A 27901-nucleotide genomic window follows, 5' to 3' on the forward strand; every position below is an offset into this window, starting at 1 on the left:
TGCGCTATATTTTAAGTCATATGGATAACTTAAATGGTGCTTTAACCCCATAAAGTCCCCCCAGATCCTGTACACACCTGACATTTTCATCCAGCCCACATGGAATGATGGCACTTGCATGTTCCTCTCCTGTTTGACAGATCTTGGCCGCAAGCAATGCAATGCCACATGTTAGCCAAGAACAAACCAAATAAACCAAACCTGGATCTAATGTGGGCCACAGTAGATTTTTATTTCAACCCTATTTCAAGTTTCTTAGGCCTCTAAATTATCAACATGATCAAAACTTTTCTAAAAGCAATTATGGCTTTTATCATCTAATTGATAGGCCTAGTTTATACTTTTTTAGCAAGTAAAAGGCCTATCATTTAAAAAAAAAAATGCTTCCTCTTCAGTGCGTGATTCACATGTCGTTTAGCATTTGTATTTACTTACATTTTATGTAATAGTCTGATCTCACTGATTTACATTACAATTTAGGGCTTTTCATACTGCGTTTAACCCCGGGTTATCATTTTTTTACACTATTATTACTGTATTCTTAACAGTATCCTAGTGTATAAGATGTTTACAGTATGTTACTGTAGATTTCAGTGCATTCTGGGGGGAAAATTAGCCTACTGTAACACCTCCTCAGGTGTATGGTCGGTTAACTATCATTTTTTAAATCACTTTGTGTTTTATTCTGATGTTATTTATTTTCAGCTTTTTTCCTTTACACTGGCACAAAGTGTTAGGCTATTGAGATTTTACAGGTATGGCTATAATTGTATTTTGTTCATTGATGAAATATGGCTAATATGCTGGTAAATCTGTATATTCTATAATCTGTACATCTTTGGCTATGAAATGTAAAAGATGAAATCTGAATAAAGCTGTTAATGTGAAGCAATAACTGAAGATATAAATTAATAAATTAATAAAATAATGAATAATAACAGTATCTGTACTTTATTTTACAGTAGGCATATGCTTAAAACTTCTAGAGTTAGTTTTACAGTAATTTTACTGTGGTATAAAATACAGAAGCTTGCTGGCTATTGGTTGCCAGTAAGTTACTGTTGATTTTATGTTACATTTTATACAGTGTATATGATAAAAATATTTTGTCTAAAGGTTCAAACTGTTACATTTTATTATTAATTTCTCTGACTACTATTTCACACGTCAGGCTTCACAGGGTCAATGACTTTCTTGTCCTTGACAGATGAGGTCACTATAAATTCATAAAGTGCAACTTTCATTCATTCTGTAGATTTGTTTGAGAAAAACAGAATTACTGAATGACAAACTGATTCTCATGTGCTCAAGCTGATTGTACTTTTCAACTCATTGGAAAATCTGCAGCACTGTTGCTATAATTAGTATATTAACATTTCACTCACTATGTCATGCACTGTTCCACAAGGACTATAATGAGAACACCTCACACACACACACAAACACACACACACACACACACACACACACACACACACACACACACACACACACACACACACACACACACACACACACACACACACACACACACACACACACACACACACACACAGAGAGAGAGAAACCAACTCCAGCCTGTTGGTTCTGGTTAAAACTTCCCCACACCAGAAGGAACATGTCATGCAAAAACACTCATTCACACACAAATGCATTATAAATACATTAATTACATGTATATGTCGTTATAAATGCATTTATATGAAGGGTTACAAGTGATTTATAAGCAGTCATAACAGAGGTCACAGGTCAGTATCCATATTCTCATTCAGGCCGTGATCAAATCCCATCTGGTATCATCACATCTAAGGAATTCAAGACCCTTGTTATCTCAACATGTTTTACGTCATACACATATTTATGAGCACATTGTTAAAGGTCAAAGCCAGCAGCTAGCAGCCAGCAGATCTCTCATTTCCTTCACAAGCTTTTTGAAAAGCAACCACCCCTCTACACTTTCAAATCTCTTCCTTAAATCAGATACAGATGGCCACACAGCCACCTCCTGTCCACCAATCACAGCAGAGGCGGGTGCAGGCTCCACCTCCCGGCGTCTGAAGGGTGACAGGGTGCATGTGGAGATGAAACAACCCCTCTGTGCTGTAAATATGACATGCATGACCATCACAACAAACATGCACACCTATATACACATGACAGGGATTGGCAGTGTGGTGGGATACGGCTGCTCTCATGTGGTTTAGAGCAATAACTCTCATAGTCGCTATATAGTATACACCATGTAGGGTAAAAAATAAACGTATATGTATAGATATATAAAAGTAGAAGTGCATCATTTTGTGATGTCTAATTTGCAGAGACAAGAAAGCCATTAGTTGGTCTGCATTGCAAAAAATGTAAATACTGTGCACGTGCAGTGGTATTAAAACATTGCTCTGTTTGATTAAACTGTCTGAAAGCAATCAAGTTTTGCTTCTTATTTTGGTTGTGGCATAGAAATGATGCACTGCAGCGTTGAGGCATTTAGTAATACAGTACAGTTTTCTGTATAAAAGTTTTAAAGTAAAAAAAACTAAACATAAATTTTCATGTAAGGTTTAAAGTCACATGCAACATAAAGTTTCATTATTGCAAATCTTTGACATACAACGATGTCGTTTCAGGAAATATAGAGTCTCAATTCAGCAACAATAATTCTTTCAAAAAATATATGATCAATAAGTTATGACAACCTGTGTTTTTACATTGCGTTAACTCATCAGAAACAGAATACATACAAGAATACAACAACCATACAAGAATCAACTTATTTTATTTAAAGTCAGTTTAGTTTAAGTTAAAATGACTTAAACATCAAAGTTAATTGATTTTTGCTCAAAATTTCTACCCTATGAAATGTTTTGGAACTTGGCATAACTAGAATAATGCATATTCTTTATAAAAATGCATTTTAATATTTTATTAATTTACATGACTTTTCCAGGTCTAGAAATCACACTTTTAAAAGGCTACCTCATATATCCAGTTTTCCAAGTCCTCGGGAATCCTGGACCTTCATAGATAAAAACAAACAGTTGTTCAGTAAGTGAATTTAAAAGCTTGGTTTGTCTTGGGACTGTTACGTTAGGAACGAGGACACAAAATGCAAGTAAAAGGCTCTTATTATAGTGAAAATAAAGATGATGATGATGTAGAAAAGTCCAGGTGATGCAGGCGGTGGCGCAGGGACTTCGATGGTCAGACACCAGGTGAAGGATGAAGTGCCGGGTGCTCTGAAGAGTGACGACGTAATCCAGACACGAAACGAAATCCAACAAGACGAAAACTGGAACACTGGAACTCGAGACGGGACACGAAGCACGGGAACAGGAACAGGCAACACAAATACTTCATGGTTAAAAACCAAAGGAGACCGTGCATTTTCTGTGGCAGCCCCGCGTCTTTGGAACAGTCTTCCTTGGCATATCAGAGCCAGTGACTCGTTAGAATGCTTTAAATCTATGCTGAAAACACACCTATACGCTATGGCCTACAATTGCCCCTAGGTTTTAGTATACTGGTCAGGGTAGGATATTAACCCAGTGTTTTGTGTGAGTATTGTTTGAGTGTTTGAGTAATTTTTAGATATGTACAGCACTTTGGCCAACTCGTGTTGTTTTTAAATGTGCTTAACAAATAAAAGTTGATTGATTGATTGATGCAACGATCTGACAAAGGGAATGAGAAAGTGGTAAGTCTTTATAGGAGATGAGATGAGTGGCAGCTGGTACTGGTGAGTGATCGCAGCTGGATACTAATCAACTGTGACGATCCGGACACACCCACTCACACACTCACACACATGTAAACAACAAAGCACGAGACTAGAGAGAGACACCGGATCCATGAACCATGACAGTACCCCTCCCCCTAGGAATGCCTCCTGGCGTTCCCAGGACTCCTTACCTGTCGATTGTAATCATCGATAAGAGAGTGATCCAGAATGTCTCTTGCAGGTATCCAACTTCTCTCCTCTGGACCGTAACCTTCCCAGTCCACCAAGTACTGGAATCCGCGCCCCCTCCGCCTTGAGTCCAGCACACGATTGACCGAATAAGTTGGTTCCCCATCTACGAGCCGCGGCAGGGGAGGAACCGGGGTAGGCGGATTAATGCGAGAATGAAATACGGGTTTAATTTTGGATACATGAAAGACGGGGTGAATTCTCCTGTACACTGGAGGAAGGTTGAGGCGGACTGCCACCGGACTAATGATCTTGGTGACAGTAAACGGGCCAATGAATTTGGGAGCAAGTTTATTAGAAACGGAGCGGAGAGGAATGTTCTTGGTAGAAAGCCACACTTTTTGACCAACGACGTATACGGGGGGCCTAGACCGGTGGTGATCGGCTTTGGCCTTGGTGCGCAAGGAGTCTCACGGGCTCTAGTCCAAGTGCGGTGACACCTCTGGAGGAAGGTGTGAGCAGAGGGGACCGCGACCTCGGATTCCAGAATTGGAAAAATGTATGGCTGGTAACCTACGCTACACTCAAACGGAGATAGGCCCATGGATATCACTGGCTACGTGTTGTGGGCGTACTCCACCATAGAAAGTTGTTGACTCAATGAGGAAGGATTCTTGGAAACCAAACATCGTAACGTTCTCTCCAAATCCTGGTTGGCTCTCTCAGTTTGGCCATTGCTCTGGGGGTGGAACCCTGAGGACAGACTGACAGTCGCCCCCAGAAGCTTACAAAATTATCGCCAAATTTTGGACACAAACTGGGGTCCCCTGTCAGAAACCACGTGTGTCGGGAGGCCATGTAACCGAAAGACGTGGTCAACGACAATCACCGCTGCCTCCTTGGCTGAGGGTAATTTGGACAAGGGAATGAAATGAGCCGCCTTCGAGAACCGGTCCACTACGGTCAAAACTACCGTATGACCCTGGGAGGGTGGGAGGGCGGTAACAAAATCTACAGCGATAAGGGCCAGGGTCTCGAAGGGACTGGCAGCGGTTGGAGTAACCCATCTGGGGATCGATTGGAGGTCTTACCAGTGGCACAAACTGAGCAAGCCAAAACAAAACTGTGAATGTCATGAGCCATGAGAGGCCACCAGAATCGTTGTTTGACTAAAAACCTAGTCTGATTAACTCCTGGATGACAAGCCACATTGGAAGAATGCCCCCACTGAATGACGCTGGACCTCAGACCCTCAGGCACAAATAAACGATTCGGTTGGCAACCGACCGGGGGCATTACCCCTTCTAAGGCCTTCATGACCTTCGATTCGACCTCCCATATGAGTGTGGAGATGAATAGAGTCTCTGGTAAAATGCACTCGGGAGTAGACGGGCATTCGGAACGATCAAAAATGCGCGATAAAGAATCGGGTTTGATGTTTTTAGAACCCGGGCAGTACGAAAGAGTAAAATCAAAACGACCGAAAAAAAAGTGCCCAACGAGCCTGCCTGGAGTTCAACCTTTTAGCAGTCCGAATGTATTCTAAGTTCTTGTGATTGGTCCAAACGATAAAAGGTACCCCCGACCCTTCTAACCAGTGACGCCACTCCTCCAATGCTAACTTGACTGCCAACAACTCTCTGTTCCCAATGTCATAATTGCGTTCGGCAGGAGATAGACGGGAAGACAAAAACGCGCAAGGATGCATCTTGTCATCTGAGAGAGAGCGCTAGGATAACACTGCTCCTACCCCCACCTCTAACGCGTCGACCTCCACCACGAACTGACGTAATGGATCAGGGGTTGTCAGAATGGGGGCTGAAACGAAGCATCCCTTCAGTTTGGCAAACGCAGCCTCGGCTGCGTCTGACCACCTGAACGTCGTTCTGGGGGAGGTCAAGGCGGTCAGAGATGCGGCTAGTTGGCTGAAGTTGCGAATAAAACGTCTGTAGAAATTGGCGAACCCCAGAAATCTCAGTAGGGCCTTACGAGACTCTGGACTTGGCCACTCTACCACAGCCTTGATCTTCTCAGGATCCATGCGCATTCCCTCAACCGACACGATGTATCCTAGGGATGGAACAGACTGTGCATGAAAATCGCATTTCTCCGCCTTGACAAAAAGCCATTCTCTAGCAACCTCTGAAGCACTCGTCGGACGTGCTGCATGTGTTCCTGGAGAGAAGAAGAAAAAATCAGCACGTCGTCCAGGTAGACATAAATGAACTGATCTATCATATCTCGCAGCACGTCATTGACCAGTGCCTGGAAGACCGCTGGACTGTTGGAAAGCCCGAAAGGCATAACCAAATATTCAAAGTGTCCCCTGGGGGTGTTAAACGCGGTCTTCCACTCATCCCCCTCCCTGATGCGGACCAAATGATAGGCATTACGTAAATCCAATTTTGTGAAGATGGTCGCTCACTGCAACCTCTCGAAGGCTGAAGACATCAACGGCAAAGGATAAGTATTCTTTACCGTGATGTTGTTCAACCCCCGGTACTCAATACAAGGTCGCAGAGACCTGTCCTTCTTCCCCACAAAAAAGAACCCCGCCCCCGCTGGAGAAGAGGAAGGGCGGATGAACCCTGTTGCTAGAGAATCAGAAATATATTTCTCTGGTCGAAAACTCTTTTCATCTCAGTGGAGAGCTCCTGAAACGAGGTGCAGCATGGATCTTCATTCTCCCACACCACCGTTCCCCATAACGCCGCTTTCCCAGTCAGGAGGGTGAGCACAAAAGCGACCTTGGAACGCTCAGTCCGGAAAGTCTTGGGCTGGAGCGAAAAATGCATGGAGCACCGGGTTAAAAGGGCTCTGCAAAATTTTGGATCACCTGAATAGGGCTCTGGGGTTGGTAGGCGTGGCTCAGACTCTCCAATGGTGTGAGGGGAACGGCCGGTGTGGGCGGCGCAATGAGAGCCCGTAGCTGTTGGATCTGCCGGGTGAACTCGGACACCTGCGCCACTAACGCCTGAACAGCGCGACAATTTCAGCGTATCATTTAAATTATTTTCTTGGATGTCCAGACGAGCCATACTGTTACTCAAACAGTCCTCCATCGTCAGCGCTGGTGTACTTGCTGTACCCATTCTTGGTCAGATTGTTCTGTTACGTTAGGAACGAGGACACAAAATGCAAGTAAAAGGCTCTTTATTATAGTGAAAATAAAGATGATGATGATGTAGAAAAGTCCAGGTGATGCAGGCGGTGGCGCAGGGACTTCGATGGTCAGACACGGAGTGAAGGATGAAGTGCAGGGTGCTCTGAAGAGTGACGACGTAATCCAGACACGAAACGAAATCCAACAAGACGAAAACTGGAACTCTGGAACTCGAGATGGGACACGAAGCACGGGAACAGGAACAGGCAACACAAAGACTTCATGCAACGATCTGACAAAGGGAATGAGAAAGTGGTAAGTCTTTATAGGAGATGAGATGAGTGGCAGCTGGTACTGGTGAGTGATCGCAGCTGGATACTGATCATCTGTGACGATCCGGACACACCCACTCACACACTCACACACATGTAAACAACAAAGCACGAGACTAGAGAGAGACACCGGATCCTTGAACCGTGACAGGGACAGTTCACCCAGAAAAGAAAATTCTGTCATTATTTACTCACCCTCAAGTTGTTCCAAACCTGTATGAATTTCTTTCTTCTGCTGAACACAAAAGAAGATATTTGATATTTTGAAAATGTCAGTAACCAAACAAGTAGGCCCCATTTACTTCCATGGTATTTTTTTCATACTATTAAAGTCAATCGGCGCCGTCAACTGTTTGGTTACTGACATTCTTCAAAATATCTTTCGTGTTCAGCAGAAGAAAGAAATTCATACAGGTTTGGAACAACCTGAGGGTAAGTAAATTATGACAGCATTTTCATTTTTAGGTGAACTATTACTTTAAGTCATCTTGAGGGACCCTGCGTTGAGAACCACTGCTCTACACCATTTTTATTTTGTAGAAAAAGCAGAGGACAAGACAGTCTGGCTGATATGTTACATATTTGGGCCTAGAACCTGTTTCTCAATCTGTGATCAATACGTATTGATGGGTATTTAGTGATCATTATTGGCTTCGATCAGTGTTCGAGTGCAAGGAATGTCCTTCCAGCTCAGTCAGTGAACATAAAATCCCCAGAGGGCAACACATTCTTTAGTTTGGTCTATATGTGCATCTGAATTAGGCATTTAAATCAGATGTGTTGTACTGCATTCTGTACTATCTAGAGCATGTCACATGCTTCTCTCTCGACATGCCTCCCCTTAGTAACGGAAAAAAGAGCACAGCTTCTCTGCGTGTCTCTGGTGAGCGTCATGGTGACAGTTGTGGTCCTGTATTGGCTATCTAAATGTATAACTGTATTAGACTTTATATTTCTGTTGTACTGAAGGTCTTGTGATGCAGGAGTAGTGAGTTTAATCTGTATTCAATGGTCGTTTGACCTGAACTAATCTGGCCTCTAAACTGGAATCTTTCCACCTGGCTTTATCCAGTACTGTCAGAATCACACAAAAGATTCTTCCATGAAAATGAATCACTGAAACAACCATAGATAAAGATTATTTTTGAATTGTGCTGTTCTTCGGGTTACGAATTCGAATTCTGGAAATGACTTTGAGATAAGAAGAAGGGATATTAGAACAATTTAAATCAGAGGGCCATCCACCCTTTTATAGGTTGTGACCGACTGTATCCACAGTTTAATCACATTATTCTGTTAAAGTACTGCTTCACTCATCTCAGCTGCTGATGTAAATATTTAGTTTTTGTGCAGAAAAATAGACTTCTGTTTATCATAAATGGAACAGAAACCGGAGGAGATACAGGCGGGTTTCCTCTTGAACTGCAGGGAGATGTTTTGAAAGGGACTTGAGAAGAGAAGAAGTGCAGCGTGGATAAACAGGCCTGTGGACTAGTTTACTTGTGTTGTGGGTTAAAGTTCCCACATGTGATCTGGTCAAACAGAGATGGGTCATTCTACATCTGCAGTAGTGGAAAAACAACAGATAGAGGGAGAGGATTTGTGCATGTTGGCTCTGTGATATGGGAAAGATGTACACTCTCTAGAACAAAAAAAGAGTGTTCATTTAACCTATGTCAGTGTGGTCCATAACAACACTGTACACTTTAATTGCATGGTCAAAAAAACAGAAACATTTTCTTTTGTGTTCCACAGAATAAAAAAAAAAGTCATACAGGTTTGGAACAACATAAGAGTGAAAATTCAAATAGAAATTCAAAAACATCCCTTTTAAAAATAATTGTTTATGGAAACTGCTCTAAAGCTAAACCTATAGCTTTTAGCTTACTATTACGTAGATCTAACCAAATTATGTTATTGTAACCGGTACTCTACCCGCTCCCAGCAGGATTTGAACCAGTGTTTTCGTTGAACAGGTGAGAAGGACCCATTACATTTAGTACCGTGACCCGGATTGGATTGAGGTTTAGGTTGAGTGTTACATATATAGGCCAGCAAGAGCTGTATGTGTAAACCTCACTCCCCTGGCCTCAAGAGGTGAGCTAGCGACTGATAATCTATATGCAGACTTGTTACCGCACCCGCCTCCCATGCCAGAGACTTCGAATCCCGCTTGGAGCGGGTTGAGTAGGACTGGTTACATTATCACTATTTTTGCTGCGCAATTCTTGACTTTGACACTTGATATCATCCCTGATCCAATAACTAACATTTGCTGAGAAAATAAATGAATTGGTGATTTAGACTGAGAAAGGGCAATGGAAAGAGGTCAATAGGTACAATCACACAATGTACTATTCCTGTATAGGTGAAGTCTGAGATTTTAATGATGGCAGTGATGTGTGTGTCTGCTCCTGATAAAGTTGTCCTTATGGCTTTTGAACCCTAAAAGATGATAAAGCAAGTTACATAGAGAATGCCAGTGTCTGTTTAAAGTGCAAGAAAGAGAGAACGGTTAGCATATTAATAATTTATTTATGCATTGAATGAATAATGGAAGTGTTTGTTTCGAGCTGTGCTAAAGATCATACTGAAATTAAATGTGTTGAAAAGGTAATAATTTCACCTTTAAATCTAATTGATTTGGCACATGGATCATGTTAGCAATAATGTTTTCGGACATATGGTACCTGTAGCGCATGACTATAGAGATCTGAGAGATTCCACTTGATGTCCACTCCTATTTAAAGTTGGAATGCTTGAGTGGGGAGTTTCCTGGAATGTCCGTTTTTTGAGAGTTACTACTCTCACTCCTGCTGCATTTTTAGACACTCCAAATGTAATAAAAACATGGAATTTTGGAAAAATCTGGGGGGGTTAAGAATGCTTACTTTAAGAATGTTTAATCAAAACTGATCTCAGGGAATGATATACAGAAATACACTATAGGGGATCTCTATGAAAATACATCAGCTTCTGTAAGAAATCCTGATTATTGCTGTCAAACTAAAGACACACCCACTATATAAAGGTGAACCTTTGTAAACTGCATGTCTGTTGAATGTTCACAGACGTGTTTCAGTAATTTTACAAATGCACAGTTTGGAATTCTGTGGTGAGAATGTCCAAATTGAACTATAATTATTCCAAAATAGATGTGCAAAGTCATTTGAAGCAACTAAATTTAGCTTTGAGTCACGTGAGATTGATGTATGCAACTATTCCGTATAAGTACTACAAAGAGCTTCTTTGTTTATGGACTTTGTGACCACTATCTGTGTTTGCACACCAGCAATATTCATATAAACAGAACAAGTTGTTAACCAAGACTTATTTTCAAAACATTTCTTTCATTTCAGTGTTCTTTTATATGTCAATCTCTGATTCAGTATGCAGGAATTTGTTCTCTTTGCTGCTGTGACTGGAACTCATGCTTATTAACAAAAGGCACTAATTATTCTCTGCTGGTACAGCACAGCAATCTCACATGCTGTCAACTGGAAATGAAAGAATGGGAGACAGCAGAATATTGGTGAATACAAAAGAAGCTGCAGACATTAACTATTCTAAAAACATTAGGGATGCACCGATATAAAGATTTTGGCCGATACTAATAACTGATAATTCTTTATATTTGAAAGCCAATAACCAATATTGGCCGATAAATCTAAACCCAAATTTTTATATCATTTTTGAAAGTCTCATTTCAAAAACAAAAGTCTCACCATTAAAAGCCATGTCCCAAGCACAGAATTATAATGCATTATAATTTTATGTAGCCCATATGACAGACTTGTGCTGCCCATGTCACACGTAGGCCTAACTGTATTTTCTTTTTCTTTTTCAGTGATTCCAATCATATTTCAAGCAATTCAAAACCATCATGGTGAACAGTGCGCATCTGAAGTGTCTCAGCGGAAGGACATAATCCATTATTTTTTCCGCTTATATATATCGGCCAAATTTCCTTATCGGGACGATAACGATAGCATTAAAAATGAACATATCGATAGATACTGATATGGCGGCCGATATATTGTGCATCCCTAAAAAACATCCTAAGGATGTCTAAACACACTTTTAAACAATAATTTTGCTTGAGAAGTAATCGTGCATAAGAAAGTCAATAATGTCTTATCAAGGGTTGGCAATAGCAAAAGTAGCATACTGAGAAAATGTAGGCCTACTTAAAGTAAGAAAAATACTGGAAGTAAAAAGTAGCCTATATGCATTAAATTGTAGGCTACTAATATCTTATGTTTTTTTCTTCTGAATTTAATATATCTTGTTTAAGAATAATTAGACATTTTATTTTAAAACGCGGCCAAAATACTTTTCAACACGTTTCAGTGTTGGGCTCAACTTCAGTTGAACTTTTACTTCCTGATTTTTAAATCACGCATTTTTCGTTATCTTTAAACAGGCAATGGGGTTGTAAATAAAATATAGCATTAGCTTCAAAAGGTTCCAGTGAAGTTTTAACATCACGTTCAAAGTCATCATAACTCCTCGTGTCCTTGTAACTGGAGACTACTATTACACCAGCGCTCGTGGGGCAGAACAGTAGTTGTGCGCATGCGCAGCTGCACGGTTTCTATAGTCGAGTGGTTGGGTAAGTTACACACCAGTGACACCATATATCTACGGATCCACGGAGCCATTCGAGCTCTCCATGCTGCTCGGTGAACCGGGAGCTCACTTCACAGAAGGATATCGCACACTTGCAACCGGAGTTGGTGAATGAAACGCTCAGGTATGTGTTTTCCGTGTGTATTTACAGGCTGTGTACCACACGGTCCTGCTGGAGAGAGAGGGGGTCCATTTAAAAGTGCATTTTGAGCTTTAGAAGAACACAATGAATTAACATGAACTCTGGTGGTGCGAGCACACTCTCTTTGTGATTCGTTCGTGATGTTGTAAGTTAGTGGGCGCAGACCTGCAGATTGAGACAGTTGTGCCCATTTAAGACGGGCTGTTGAGTCAATTGGGGATTTGTGACCCTCCAACACCGAAACAGACCAAGAAAGGGGTCTCATTTATCACGTTGTTCGCTTTTCTCGCCGTTTGAGTTTATCGCCACGTACGCGTGTCACGCGCTCACGAAGCGCAATTATGGATGTGGGATGAAAAATATAATTAATTAAAACAGCATCTGTTCAATTGCGGATATATCAATTGTTTTATCATTTTGATAGAATTTTGAAGATTACTTTTGTGCTTTCTTAGTCTTAGGCTGGATCAAATCCTGATGAGATGCCTACCTAGATAAGTTTTTGAGCATCAGAGACATGTGCTGTGTTTTATATGATGCTTTCTTGGCAGGCATATTACCATGTTTTGAGACATTGAGTAACTTTAGCTTGATTTTCAGAGTAAGCTAATTTGGCCAGTTTGGGATATTTCTTCTCAGCCAATGTCACCAAGCAATTCAGACCAAAAGTGGGTAAGAGAAACACTGACGGTCTGACTTTTTTCACTGCTTGTAGAAGCTAAATTAGAGCTCAACTTCCATTTGTGAGAGGAAACCAAAACATTGAATAAACAAATAAGAAGTTCTCAGAAACCTTCACTCTGCTCCACTTATATATTTGGGTCAAAATTCTAACTGTATTTATACAGTCCATTTTAACAGTGGATTCTCATTAGAAGAATCTGATTTAGTTTATCAGCTTTTTATTGCAGGGGAAAGTTTCAACACCTCTTATATTTCATCATGAGCTTATTGGTATCATCAATGTTGCAAGCTAATCTCATGAGGTTAAATGTAGGTCGCCAAATCACCTCAGATTGAATCAAACAGATCCCTACTCAATTTAGAAGAACTAGCATGGAGTAGAACAATGGTTGGTAGAGAGATGTCAGTGAGGTCACACTGTTATAAGGGCACAAATGGTGCCACTCTGTGTGTGGTATTATCAAAAACCTGATATGACTTTGTCTCTGGAAATGGAAATCGGGCATAAGATGAACACACAATCATTACTTAACAAAAGAGCAACCTGAAATTATTTCTGTAGTAATAAATTCCACAAGGCTTCTGATTAGTTCAGAAGGCTTCTGTAAAGTTCAGTGGTGACGTCTGATTTGTAATTGATCAAAGGTTCACACAAGGCCAAATGTTGAGGTTGTGGGAGAAGAGCGGGTCTAGCATTTCAAAAGAGTCACAAGACCAATCAAGAGCACACAATTTAATTGATTTGTGTAGGATGCCAAACTGTCACCATCAAGCACACACTTATGGATATCATATTTCATTACAGGTATTGTTTAGTGCTAAGTTTATTATATTTCTTTTCATGTATAATTTGTTGCTAAGACAAGCCAATAAAGGGGTTGGAGGAGAGAAAAAGAGATTTTGAGAGAACAATATTAACTATGCAAATTATTAATAATATACCTAAGTAAAACAAATAAATAGTCAAAGAAATAACACTTCTGTTTTCTTTGTAACAAAATACTGTTGAAAAACAAACAGAACTAAAGTCCATTGTGGAGATGATGCGAGTATGTTGAAAATTCTTCAATCAAGTTCTCTTACGTTTACATAGTAAATTAAATGACTACTGTTTCACACTGAGGTAACTGAGCCTTACTGTCTGTGCTGTAAACCTCGAATCAAGTAAGTAAACATTAAACAAATAAGCAACTTCTTTCTCTTAAGAAAACCCAAACCTGTTGTGGAGTTGATTTAAGGGAGTTGAAAATACTACTTCAGAAACACCATGTCCACATTGTCTGGTGAGAGGCTGGCTTGCTCATTGTGCTGTGACAATGTCCCCTGCAGTGAAAAACACACTCTCACTGGGGACAGATGTGGCTGGGATTCCAAGGCAACTTTTAGCCAACTTGGCTAAATGGGGGAACTGGTTCTGGTTGTCCTTCCACCACACAAGTGGATTTGACTTTACTGAGAGGCTCTGCACTGATCTTTAAGCATAATGTTAGATACAATGGAGGATATGAAATCCAGGACAATTACATTAATAGAGCTATAGTTTAATAAAGTTAAGCATTTATTATCTGACTATATTTAAATACTGACTTTAAATAGGCCTGACTTATTTAGACAGCACTTTATTTAATTATATTAATATTAAAATAATCAAACACTTGAACAGTCTGTGAACAATCTTCTAGAATTCTCTCAGTCAGACTCTTGAAGATTGTGTCATGGGTGGTCTCATCAAGGAAAGGTAGAGATTTGAAACGGGGGTCAAGTGCAGTGCTCATATGAAGAAACTGAATTAGTGCCCTATCCATATCAGGGTGTCCTCAAAGTCATGTGCAATAGCAGCTTTGATGTCTTTCACTACTTTTGAGTCAGAGCCACTGTGCTTCATGGAGAACAGGATTCTGTGTTTCAATGGCGCGATCATTGTAATGGCTGTCTGTGGCACGGTACGTCCATCCTTCGGTGTTGATTGTGATGGATTCAGAAGTACTCACCCCTTCCTTCACCTTAGCCTTTGTTTTCTCTAGAGGTTTTGGTAGCACATTTTGAGAGATACGCGCCCGGCTTGGTAATGCATAACGGGGCTCGAGCACACTAAGTAGAACTTGGAACCCCTCGTTTTCAACATATTGCATATCCAGTGCCATGAGAATTCAAATTGCATTAGTAATTTTCTGTGCTTGATCTAAATTGGCTTGAAACTTTGCTTGGAATAAACTAGGCAGTGTGGGCTGCTACTGTTGGGTTGTTTTCTGTACTCCAGCTAAATTGATTTCGGGATGGTGCCGTATGCATCTGCATGTTGGACGCGTTGCCGGTCACTTGGAGAAACTTCTTAAAACACTTACGGCAAATTGTGTGGGTCTTGTCGACTACACGATTGCCATCCTTGTTCTCCACCTGGTAGCCGAAATGTTGCATTACTACTGACTTAAATGTATTGGGAGGGTCCGCAATCTCTGGGTTGGTTGCCATGTTTCCTCGTGTTCTTCAACTAGCTCGCGTCACATGATTGGAAAGGTAGTCACATGTAATTGGAGGACACTTACCGGTAAAATTAAAGAATTTATCCTCAACTAGTTTTGTGGTGTAGGTCTATGTATCTTATGGCGCTTTTCCACTGCATGGTACGGTACGTTTCGGTTCGGTACGGCACGCTTTGGCGCTTTTCCACTGCATGGTACGGCTCGGTACGGCTAACTTGTGCCACTTTTCCACTGCATGGTACGGTACGGTACAGCTCGCTTTAAATGGTACGACCTCTTTTGAGGTTCCAAGCGTACCATACCGATACTAAAATGTGACGTGAAAACACTACAGATCACTGATTGGTCAGACAGACAGAATCGTCACTACCAGCGTCATTGTATTTGTGAGACATCAAACCTGCTAGATATAAATAGCCAGTAACAGCCACCGCTGTAGCACCTGTTTTAAAACTACTTGCTTGACTTGCTTGAAGAAAAAAAACTTCCAAAAAAGATTCGGAATCGTGGTCAGTGGACGAAGTGCAGACGTTCCTCTTGTTGGTTGCCGAGCGGATAAACTATAACTGTAAGTCATAGTCCCACCCACTTTGAAGCAGTACTAACTGCAGTGGAAAAGCCACCGAGCTAAAGCAAACTTAGCCGCGCTGAGTCGTACCACGCAGTGGAAAAGCGAAGCGAGCCTAACCGTGCCACACCGAACCGTACTGAGCCGTACCGAGCCGTACCATGCAGTGGAAAAGCGCCATTATAATGTTAACTTCACATAATACTAATAGTAATTTATAGATGTGGTTGCATTGGATCTGGATGGGAAGGATAACTCTGAGAGTTGGAAAGGCTGTGTTGCGATTCTGCCTTCTCACACCGCGACACAGGTTCGTGGATCTGAGTGTCGCGATTTCGGTTTCATATCGTTACAGCCCTACTAGTCATGAATGCCACAAACTCACTGTTGCATGTCTGAATTTGAGTGTCCACTTTAAAGAGTGGACACAGTCAAAATTTCTGAGTCAATGGTTGTGACATTCACGACTCGGCTCATTTTACTTTGGCTCGGTTTGCTTTTCCACTGCAGTTTAGTACCGCTTCAAAGTGGGTGGGATTATATACTGATCACTATAGTTGTGCTGCCTCCTCGTCTACTGACCACGATACAGCCCTTTTGTTTCTTTTCTTTTAAGTTGCGTGAACCGATAGTTTAAAGCAAGTCGTTCAGCGGGTTTGGTGTCTCGTGTTGCAGATCCAATAATGCTGGTAGTGACGATTCTCTCTGACCAATCAGTGATCTGGAGTGTTTACACGTAACTTTTTAGTATTGGTACGACGGCGGAACCTCAACAGAGGTGGTACTAAAAAACTTGGTACTGTACAAAATCGAAAATTAAGCGGTACCATGCAGTGGAAAAGCGCCAACAGTCTTGGCAGCTGGAACGTATTGAGTAACTTAAAGTCTGTGGTTTTATAAAAGATGAAATGAAGGGGGGAAAGGTGAGCTTAAAGACATGCTTTCTCATCATCTATCTATTTAGTGTAAAGTTTGAGAATCAAAAGGGAATTTGAATGAGAATGGAGTACAAGGGGGAGGTGTGTATGTCTTAGTTCCACTGTTCTCTTGGTGGTAAATGTTAATTCTATTGATTCTCTTAAACAATTGTCAAAACCCTTAATAAAGCAGTGGTTCTGAACCTTTTTTTTAATCCAAGGCCCACTTTGTCCGCAACAATATTCGAAGGTGCCATAGCTTTGAGAATATATTTATTCACAATTTCTACTCATTAAATATTTTAGAGCTTGGCATATCTTGTAAAATGTGTTAATTATAAATTATAAATAAATTATAAATGCCCAAGATTTTATTAATGTATACATGAATTGTACAGTTCTTGAAATCACACTTTTAAACTGATGCTTCCTCATAAATCCTGGTTCTTCAAAGAATATTTTATTTTACGGGGGTGAATTAAAATAAATATCTTGTAGGGATGCACGATATATCGACCATCATATGCTCATTTTTGATGTTATTGACCCAATAAAAAAATGTGGCTGATATATTAAAGCTAATAGGCTAAATTATTTCATTCCACTGAGAGACTTCAGATGCGCACTGTTCACCATGATGGTTTTTTAATTGCTTGAGATATGACTGGATTCACTTCAAAAATTCACTTCACACAAAGTTATTGTATGACTCAAGAACTTGTATAGCAAATATAGCACGTTTTAAATGGACTACTATTATGGTACTTTTTAGAGCTTTTTTGGCTTGAAGCTTGAAAGCTTCAGTCCCCATTTATTGTCCTGAATTGTCAGTGTAATTTTCATATTTGGGATGAATTATCGTTTTAACTCTGAGTGGAAGAGAACTCTATCTCTCTTCAAATGTAAAGGTTTGTGCTTTAGTCAAATGTTTCCTCGTCAGAGTCCTATGGAGACAGACGTTGCATATCAGTCAGAAACCAACGAATGTTGGTGGAGTGTTTAAACCCACCTCTCAGGACTCAGGACTTTGAAGGGGCAAGTTATTTTAATGTCTGTGTAAGTGCCTGTGAAATTGTTTTAATGGATATTCCTTATATATTTCTGTGTGTGTGCTACTTGTTTCACCCGTTAATAATTGATCAGGGTCATAAGAACAGCTCTTTCTATGAATGAATGATTGTGGGCCCACTTTTAGATTTCCATCAGGCATTATAATGAGCAGTCTGTTTTCAGAAGCAAATAACCTGCTGTGTGTGTGTGTACTTTTGCAGAGTGTATGGATGAATAAATGTCACTCAGTACCATCCTTTTTGCTTTACTGTCCATCAGTATGATAGACTTTACAAGGCATTTGGCTTCAAAGAACTGTAAAACTTGTAGTTCCCAAAGTTTAAAATGTATGTAAGCAAAACTTGCTTAATGAACAGTCTGGTTTCTGACTAGAGGCATATTTCATGAGTGATTCACTTATGAAAAATAGGCGTTGGGCGTTCTCTATCAGATTTCTTAAGAAGAGGAAATTGTTTGAGGATTTCTTCAGGGTTATTGCAAAAATATACCAAAACTTACCATGGATTTATTTTTTACTCATGTTGTCGTGTTGCAGATCATTCCATATGGCTTCCTTTTCTAATTTGGATGAATGTGGAGTTAAGCTTTCAGAATTCGAAGTACCATAAAAGTATGGACGATACATCATAATTCTTCTGAAGCCATACAATAAGTGATCCGTTCATGAATCCGTTCTCTCATGAGCCCACCAAGGAGAGAGAATTTATTGAATATGGACAATATCAGTCTGTTCAGAAGACTTGGAACACCACGAAAGAAATTCCATTTCTTCTGAATTTCTAAGTCATACAGGTTTGAAATGACATGAGAGAGAGTGTAGTTTAGTCACACTGGTCAAGTTCAAAACAATTGAGTATGTCCTTCTCTGTTTGCAAAGAACTTTTGACGTTAAGTCTTTAACCTAAAAGATTGTACTTTTTTTGATTGTACTCATCCTTCGGATGAGATGTTAAACCGAGGTCCTGACTCTGTGTTCATTAAAAATCCCATGGCACTTCTCGTAAAGAGAAGTGTCCTGGCCTCATTCCCCAGCCCCATCCATTGAATTGGCTCTATCACTCTCTCCTATAGCTGTTGTGTGGTGAGCGCACTTGCGCCGTTGTACTGTGGCTGCCGTCGCATCATCCAAGTGGATGCTGCACACTGGTGGTGGTCGAGGAGAGCTCCCGATATGATTGTAAAGTGCTTTGGGTGTACACTGTACTGCTTTGTTTTTAAATAGTGCATGTTTAATGTTTTAAAAGTGGAGTCCCAGTTTACATCTTAAAAATAAATACACTTTTGCGTTTTGTCTTAACTCTGGGCAGCCAAATCATGAGTCATATAATGAGCTATTGACATTTTTGCAACATCTCATATTCATCCATCACACTCAATATAAAAGGTAAAATAGAGCACATTGCATCGTGGGATACAGTATTCCCCCACATTTATACAGATAGGTTATCTCAGTAAAGAAAATTTGTATACTTAATGTAGCAATAGTAAAAATAGTATATTCTTCTAAACATAGCTGAGGGCCCTCATTATAATGGCAGCTGTAGACTGGTTGACCAGAGCTCTAGTCTAGACGGCTGTAATTGGCCATATCTAAAGTCTCATAGTCTCTAAGTAGGTGACTACGTATTTCTTTTGTTTATCTACCGTGATCTTTCTTATTACACTGTAATTGGCCTTTCTTCATTAATGTTCTGCTTTTAAACATTTCTCAGGAAGATGCATTTAATGTTTACAGATGTTTTGATGGAGGTTGAATTGAAGGTTTATTTATAGGCCTATTCAGTTAGGCAATCTATTTAAAATTCTTGGGATTTTGTTATTCTTTTGAGCATCTCAGAAATGCATACTCGTGTCTAGCATATATAAAGTCTTAGGTTTTATGTTTAGTTTATTTGTAGTGATCTGTTTTGTTCAGTGCCAGAGAGGACTGATGTTCACAGGAAGATCCAGTTCTACAAACTTATGTTAAGAACCATATGGCGTTTGGAAGGTAGACTAAATGTCACCGCCGTAACAAATGGAGATTATGTATCAGGGACTGCGTAGGAAGTAGGGCTGCACAATATTGATGAAAAATGCAATATGCGATTACTTGTTAAATAATGTGATATTCGATATGCAATACATTATTGCTTTAAGTGTGTAAAACTTATTTAAATTATGTAAACAAAAACTATTTAAATACTATTTACATTTTCAGAACTGTTTTCCGCAGCTTATTGAGCTTAACTCTTTTTAACGTCAAGCAAATCGCATGCAAGTAACAGTCATGTGCCCAGCCTAGTCGACCTGAAACTTTGACTTTTCGCAACTTTTTGTAGTAGCCTATTAAAATGATTCAGATATCGCAAGCCGTTGCGATTATGCATGGCTCGATTATGCATATTACGATATGTACATTTTTGATGTTTCAATAATTTCTATCGTGCAGCCCTAGTATATGAAGTGATATTTCTTTCAGACTTATTTAACCATAAAAAACTAGGGTTATGCATTCTTATCATTTTGTATACTTGAGTACTTGACAAATTAATCACCAGAGTAGTTATTTTTAACTAGGTTACCTGTCAAGTTAAAGGTACAATATGTAGGATTTTTGCAGTAAAATATCCAAAAGCCACAAGGCCAATGTTATATATTTTGTTTAGTTGATTAATTACAATATCCCAAATGTTTCAAACAATTTGTAAATCGTGAGAAAATTGCGATTTTTAACCAAGGAAACAGGGCGTGTGAGCAGGGGTGCGGAGTCGCCAGTCAATGACGTCATATCCGCGTTACCCTCGGTTTCTGCCAGGTTTGACCTCGTACTGCCATAGTAACCATGGCGACAGACGTTTACAACTGGCCCGTTATGCCTAGCAGGACGCTCACGCTGTTGTTGTTTTGTTCAAACATTTTGGACCATGGCAAGAAGACTTGAGACAAAAAGAGGACTAAAACGAAGATCAACATCTTTCGAGATGCCGAGAGCTCCACGTCTGCGACTAACTTCGACTTGACAGAGACGCGACTGTTGCATGTACTTTTAGACAGGTGAGCAAATGTACATAAAACAAATGTTATCAATGTTAATCAATGTTAATCAATGTTATTTAGTTCAACATGATGAAATGTTAGAATATGATCTGTATGTTATTCTAATATCGTATCCACTTTAAGGTATTGCTTTTAACATATAAGGCATTAAACGGTCTTGCACCTCCATATTTGTCTGATCTACTTTTCACCTACCGTCCTGCACGCTCTCTCAGATCAACTGAACTTGGTTTACTGTCCATCCCTCGTTTTCGATTATCTACAGTAGGTGGAAGGTCATTCAGTGTTAATGCGCCAACATTATGGAATTCACTGCCCCTTTCACTTCGAAATATCTCATCAGTGACTGCTTTCAAGACACAGTTAAAAACATATCTGTTTAACATGTACTTCGCCTAAATGTGATTATATGTGCCCTTTGTGATTGTAAAGTTGTGTGTCAGTGTTAAATGTATTATAAAGGTACCATGTAAAGCGACCTTGAGCTTTGGAAAGGCGCTATGTAAATAAAACTTCTTCTTCTTAATGTTGATCTAGCTTGACGTACTTGGTCTCATACAGCCAACACACAACCTAACTAACAACATTCAACACACTCAAATGCCGTTTAGTGTGATAGTGTAACTGTAAGAGCAAGTGAAACAGCGCTGCGTTACCTCAAGTTTGATTCGTCTAATAAACTGACCTGTGTGAGTATTAATTCAGCACTTGCGTGTAGTTCGGTAGAATGAAATGTCCTTATTCTTTTATATCCGCAGGACTCGCGTTGCGTGTGGCGCTGGTATACGTCTAGCAATCGCGCCCTGCTTCATACCACTGTCATGTTAAAACAATGCATTCACTCATCCATAAAAGATCCATCAGCTTGACGACAAGATCCATAATTCAGCTTAATATGGAATATACGTCATCAGTATACGCCTTTGTTATTGTAAGAGGTTAGCGACCCCTGGTGGCGAAAAATCCTTGCATATTGTACCTTTAATGAGACCTTCTGCGATAGTTGGTGTTATAACAGTATTCAGACGTACACTGTTTACATTACTTGCCCAAAGCAGTCGTTGCCATCGTGGCCTAATGGTTAGAGTCAGACTGGTAACCCAAAGGTTGCAGGTTCGATTCTCAATACCGGCAGGAAATGACTGAGGTGGCCTTGAGCTAGGCACCTACGCCCTAACCGTTCCCTGGGCGCCACAGCAAAATGGCTGCCCACTGCTCTTGGTGTGTGTGTGTGTGTTCACTACTCACTGCAACTAATGTGTGTGCTTAGGGGTGTGCGATATAGCTAAAAAATTATCACGATATAATGTTTCATATCGTTCGGTAGCGATAATTATTGACTTGTTTATAACTTGTTTATAACCTTTTTTTAAAGAAAAGTAGAAAAGTTTGAATTTAAACCAGTTTTTTTATTTATCCACATAAATGCAAACAACAAATTATATTAGTTTTAGCTGTAAAAAAAAAACTAAATAAAATGTAAACAAAAATATCTTCTTTGTCTTATATTAAGATAAAAAAAGTGTCAAAGAAACTCTTGAACTTAAATAAAATGTTACAAAAAGTGTGCAATGTAAAAGTGTAAACAGAACAATCAAGGCCAACTTTGAGGTAGATCAACATCTGTAATTTAAAAAAAACTTTAAGTTTTATAAATGGGGTAATCTTTGAAGAATGAACAAATAATGTTTTGGTCATCACATTAAAAATAACATTTAATTATGATAATATTTAGTTTTGAAGCGCTGGAAAAAGATGTGTAACTACTTGAAAGCATTTTACTATTCGTGCCAAACTTCCTTAGTTGAAGTTAGTGTTACTATACTATAAATCCATGGTGAATGTTGCTGATCTGTGGACTGTTGCTGATCTGTAGTTCATTCATGGCACAATGTTTCTCCTGGTTTCCAAGTCAGCGCTGTTTGATCTAATCAGTTAATAACGGTGAAATTTGAATGCTTCTCACTAGATCTCACAGCGATGTTATTACTTGTGGCGAATTCAAATGCTTTCTTTACTGGATCTCTTGGCGCTGTGTAGTAAGTGTCGCTTGATCAAGATCGGCTCGCGCTGGACTGATATTGATGGTCCAAACTGATAAATGGTCTGTGAAGCACAAAATAATGAGTAGCTTAGTTTCGTTCCGCTTTCATTACGTTTGCCATTTGATGCAACGTTGTGGTGGTCGCGTCATCTTTAATTTCGCACTCCACTTACGGTCGATTAGAATGCACCTTCAGTCAACATGATGTGTAGAGCACGGTTCATGGTTGCATAGCAACGACAGACGCCACGAGAGCGCAAGCGCTTTGGAAAGCGGCACAGCCGCACTTTCCACACGTTTTCGACCTAATATGTGAACAGCCCCTAAGATCCACGGGCGATGCGCGCGCATTTTAATTAAAATATCAAGCACTATATCAAACATTTTTTCAATATCTTTACCGACAATGGTGTACCGTCGATAAATACCGATACCGTTTTATCGCCCAGCGCTATGTGTGCTCTAACTTGGATGGGTTAAATGTAGGGATTAAAAGCGGTGGATAAATTCTGAGTATGGGTTGCCATACTTCAAACATTAAAACAAGCTGCTCTGAAAAACATAGCTACCTGTTTGATTGGCCTGTTGAGAAACAGATTTGATTTATATTGAAAAACATGAGCTGACAGCCTCAAAAGAATTTCACTTAAAATGTCATAATTATATTTAAGTTTCAGAGAGCAAAGTGAACAGAATATGGAATAACATTATGATAGTGTGTATGCAATATTATCCATGTTTAATGGGAATTAATTAATGCTGGCTGATGATGGATGATCTATTGACCAACTAGTCGACCATTCTGACTTATCCCAACTTTAGATTAAACGCAACACCTCACCTACACTGAGAGGGTAATAATGGACATTTGCTTCCTTTTAGTGCTGATCTCTTGTCTCTTGTAAAAAGCACAAAACCATCATCTCTCAACTTATGACTAGTCAATATCCTGCAGCTCCCAGTAGAGAAATATTAGGCCATAACCTCTTTGGTTGAGAGTCTGACTGATATATACACACAGATCCACTGTGGAGGGCAGTTCAGGACATCCACAGACTCTCAGGAGACTGATGAACCTGCAGCCTGTCCAACACTGCAGTCTCAGGAGGAAAGGGACTCTTCATGGCTTAATTGGGCCATATTGAAGCATTCAGGGAGATTTATAGGCTATTTAATATTAGACATGGTCATGGTCCAAGCAGTTTTTAAACCAAAATGATTTCCGTATGGATGCATACTAGGGCTGGGCGGTATGACGGTATATATCGCTACCGCGGTAGAAAATGTCATCCATAACAGATTTTTTAATTCCGCGACATGTAAATAAGTGGGCGTGGTTAACTCAGACTGAGACACTGAGATTTGTCAAAGAAACATGGAGAAAGCAGATAGGGGTGGGAGAAAAAATCGATCCATCGATGCATCGCGATTCTCTCTCCAACGATTCTGGATCGATTCTGAGAATTCCAGAATCGATTCTGAGCTTAGTTTTTAACCAGATGTGCGATGACGTTGAGTTTGCTTTAGAAACACCTGTATTCTGCTTGCTTCCAATTCCTCACACACATACACCACTCGAACCTTCCGTAAAATAATCTTTCATAAAGTTCGGAAAGGTTGAAGCGAATTACAAGGACATTCACAGGCTTCATTGCACAGGATACGCTGTGAGAGACGCGCGCTTTCTTTGATGTTACACTTGAAGTGTGCTGTCTCGCCCGTCGGTATTTTCCTTACAAATGCTCTACGAAGTCATCATTTATGTGGTTTGGAATGCAGTGGACTTATACAGGTCCTTCTCAAAAAATTAGCATATTGTGATAAAGTTAATTATTTTCCATAATGTAATGATAAAAATTAAACTTTCATATATTTTAGATTCATTGCACACCAACTGAAATATTTCAGGTCTTTTATTGTTTTAATACTGATGATTTTGGCATACAGCTCATGAAACCCCAAAATTCCTGTCTCAAAAAATGAGCATATCATGAAAAGGGTCTCTAAACAAGCTATTAACCTAATCATCTGAATCAACGAATTAATTATAAACACCTGCAAAAGATTCCTGAGGCTTTTAAAAACTCCCAGCCTGTTTCATTACTCAAAACCGCAATCATGGGTAAGACTGCCGACCTGACTGCTGTCCAGAAGGCCTTCATTGACACCCTCAAGCAAGAGGGTAAGACAGAAAGAAATTTCTGAACAAATAGGCTGTTCCCAGAGTGCTGTATCAAGGCACCTCAGTGGGAAGTCTGTGGGAAGGAAAAAGTGTGGCAAAAAACGCTGCACAACGAGAAGAGGTGACCGGACCCTGAGGAAGATTGTGGAGAAGGACCGATTCCAGACCTTGGGGACCTGCGGAAGCAGTGGACTGAGTCAGGAGTAGAAACATCCAGAGCCACCGTGCACAGGCGTGTGCAGGAAATGGGCTACAGGTGCCGCATTCCCCAGGTCAAGCCACTTTTGAACCAGAAACAGCGGCAGAAGCGCCTGACCTGGGCTACAGAGAAGCAGCACTGGACTGTTGCTCAGTTTTGCATGTCATTCGGAAATCAAGGTGCCAGAGTCTGGAGGAAGACTGGGGAGAAGGAAATGCCAAAATGCCTGAAGTCCAGTGTCAAGTACCCACAGTCAGTGATGGTCTGGGGTGCCATGTCAGCTGCTGGTGTTGGTCCACTGTGTTTTATCAAGGGCAGGGCCAATGCAGCTAGCTATCAGGAGATTTTGGAGCACTTCATGCTTCCATCTGCTGAAAAGCTTTATGGAGATGAAGATTTCATTTTTCAGCACGACCTGGCACCTGCTCACAGTGCCAAAACCACTGGTAAATGGTTTACTGACCATGGTATTACTGTGCTCAATTGGCCTGCCAACTCTCCGTACCTGAACCCCATAGAGAATCTGTGGGATATTGTGAAGAGAAAGTTGAGAGACGCAAGACCCAACACTCTGGATGAGCTTAAGGCCGCTATCGAAGCATCCTGGGCCTCCATAACACCTCAGCAGTGCCACAGGCTGATTGCCTCCATGCCACGCCGCATTGAAGCAGTCATTTCTGCAAAAGGATTCCCGACCAAGTATTGACTATTGTGTGCATAACTGAACATAATTATTTGAAGGTTGACTTTTTTTTTTGTATTAAAAACAATTCTTTTATTGGTCGGATGAAATATGCTAATTTTTTGAGACAGGAATTTTGGGTTTTCATGAGCTGTATGCCAAAATCATCAGTATTAAAACAATAAAACACCTGAAATATTTCAGTTGGTGTGCAATGAATCTAAAATAGATGAAAGTTTAATTTTTATCATTACATTATAGAAAATAATGAACTTTATCACAATATGCAAATTTTTTGAGAAGGACCTGTATATTTAAAATATGAACCTCACTAACAGAAGGCTGCTTTCAATTTCAAATGCTGACGCGCGCTTTGTTTGTGAGACTGCTCGCGCATGCGGCTGTGCGACTCCGTGTAGTGGTTTAATGTACTTGTGCAAAATTAACGTAAACACAGTCAGTTATGTCTTAAGGGATTAAACGGACAGGACTCACCGCATTACTTCTTTTATTTCAAAAGAGATGCGTGCGTGAATGCAGCTTAATAGATCTCCCGCAGTCTATGATGTCATAGTAAAAAACAACAGTAAAGATGAAGAAAAATCACTCACAGTTCTTGAATGGAAAACGTTCAGATAATCTATAGGCTACTCAAAGCACTTTTTGTTTGTTGTTATATTTTTCTATGCTCCTCTTTATTATTTTTTATATTAGTTTAAAATTCTTAACATACAACTGTTTTAATAAAAAAAATTTAATTTGTAATTATTTTTTAAAAGGTACTTAATTACTTATGTAAACTAATGAATTAATAACGGGGAGAAAGGGAGATAAAGAATCGTTCTGGAATCGGATCGTGACTCCCAGAATCGGAATCGGATCGGATCGTGAGGTGACCAAAGATTCCCACCCCTAAAAGCAGATCAAGAGGACCTACAAAGGAATTACGTTTTCTAAAGGGTTGTTGTTAACATGATATTTTCGGGAAAAAATTAGCAGCAGTCAACTAGCAGTGCAGCACCCATAGGCTACAGTTTAGAGGAGTGCACGTTCGCAACGGGGAAAGCATGAAGCTTACTTGACAACATCAGTTCATATATCAATATCGTAACGAATAGAAATAACCTTAAATAATGTATAGTTATCTGCATCTTTCCGTCTCTTATGTATAGTTACTTTTTAAACACGAAAATCAAATTCAGCATGACACGCAAGCGGTTGCCGTTGTAAGGAACAACCTGCTTGTTAAAGCGAATGTATAATCCTGTATCTGAGGCAAAATTACTAAATATGCAGCGCGAGTTATATATTTCTAACTCCAAACAATTGGCCATTGAACCAGCTGATAAAGTCTTCCTTTGATTCGATACGTGATCACAAATTGACACTCAAATGAACCAATCGCATTTTACTGATGCAAAAGACACGCGCGTGCACACGCACTCAGAGGGAGCGCGCGGTGTGTCAGTATTCACCGGGCTATGGTAAAATAATGACGCAGTTAAGAGGTGTGTATAATTGAGTCTACCTAGTCAACACTAACAGTAGCTCCTGTTCGGTTTTCATACTGCTGCGCTCCTTCATTTGATGAAATTGACACTTCTGAACTTCTCTTTATTAAAGCTCCAGGTGACAGGTTGCTGACATGGCAAAAATGTACCGGGGAACACATGTAAACTAGTATAGTATTACTAATATCCTACAAAATTAAAAGGAAGTAACTGATGTATTATGAATATAGAATAGTTCAATATAAAATATTCAGATATTATAAACTAATTGAAGTAAAGCAATAACATGAAATTAAAAAAATATTCAGCAACACTTATTTAATGTTGAATTGCACCTATGAATTGTATTTAATATCAATCAGCTGGTGGCAGTTCATCTAAACGTTGATGAGTGTGTTTTGTTTACTATAT

At 39.9% G+C, this 27901-nt stretch overlaps 1 protein-coding gene across 1 annotated transcript in view; it reads left to right on the forward strand.

Annotated features, from left to right (window-relative positions):
• The first annotated feature begins 11896 nt into the window (after positions 1-11896).
• Positions 11897-27901, forward strand: part of slc16a1b (solute carrier family 16 member 1b) — a 43486-nt gene continuing 27481 nt past the window's right edge. Inside the window, exon 1 of the mRNA XM_077223953.1 lies at positions 11897-12092. The gene's annotated coding sequence lies outside the window, so the exon portion shown is untranslated. The remainder of the gene's footprint in view (positions 12093-27901) is intronic.

The sequence above is a fragment of the Siphateles boraxobius genome, unplaced genomic scaffold (genome assembly GCF_051911475.1).
Source record: "Siphateles boraxobius isolate OS27281-9 unplaced genomic scaffold, OSU_SipBor_1 9, whole genome shotgun sequence".
NCBI classification, from domain to species: domain Eukaryota; kingdom Metazoa; phylum Chordata; class Actinopteri; order Cypriniformes; family Leuciscidae; genus Siphateles; species Siphateles boraxobius.